Consider the following 1,038-nt stretch of genomic DNA (forward strand, 5'->3'; position numbering starts at 1 on the left):
GCACTGTGGCAATTGGACAATTAAAACAGACATGGGAGGGGGAAGAAGAACGAACTGGGGATGAGGGTGGAGAAAACAGTGCAACAATGAATGAAAACCCCAAATCTCTGTAGATGTTCATTAAAACTAATAAACTTTAATAAAAAAAATAATCAGAGATTCCACTGACTGCCTTGGTCATAACTATATAGCGCAGAAGGCAAAAGGAGTACTTGAGCTCTTATCAGTGAAGTATTAATGGACTTCACTGCACATGATGCTGCATTTTCAGTTCTACTTTAATGACTTGGTGTATGAAGTGATTTGTCACTGGAAAGGGAGCGTGTCTTATGTTTTAAACACAAACAAAAACACAACAGCACTTAGGGTTACAGAAATGAGCTCTGATGGTATAGTGTATATAACATGTTGTTGTTGTTAAGTGCCGTGGAGTCGCAGGCGACTCATAGCGACCCTATGAAGGACAGTCCTCAACGCTTGTCTGTCTTTTATCCTCTCTCCAGGTTCATAGGGTTTCTGGAGGCAAGCTGTTATGGAAGTGGATGCCACTCCTCCTTCCAAGGTATATAACACAGTCGGCTGCTAAATGAAAGGTCCACAGTTCTAATCCACCAACTGTTCTTTGGGAGAATGTGCAGGTCCCTCCTAAAGACATTTGCAGCCTTGAAGACCCAAAGGAGGCTAGTTGTGCTTTGGAAATGACTTGGAGGCAATGAATTTGGTTTGTTCATGCTTACAGAAGGAAAACTGTTGTCTGGTTTAAAGACATCTGTTTCTTATCAATTCATGTAATCACAGTATCTGCTCCAAGAGTGGTGAAAATGACTAAATATCATGTAATTAAAACCGCATTTTTATATAATTATATATGGACAATGTTAGCAATCTTGAGAAAATTAGGCAGTTAAGAAACTCTGACTTGTTAAAGGCAATTCTCTCAAGCTATCTTTAAAGTGATATATTTTATTATGTCCAAAAAATCAGTTGTAGTATTTTATTTTACATTGACATTATGTAAGATAAATACAAAAGACAATC

Source organism: Elephantulus edwardii, unplaced genomic scaffold, assembly GCF_000299155.1.
Source record: "Elephantulus edwardii isolate Elephantulus edwardi_28Jun2011 unplaced genomic scaffold, EleEdw1.0 scaffold00112, whole genome shotgun sequence".
NCBI classification, from domain to species: domain Eukaryota; kingdom Metazoa; phylum Chordata; class Mammalia; order Macroscelidea; family Macroscelididae; genus Elephantulus; species Elephantulus edwardii.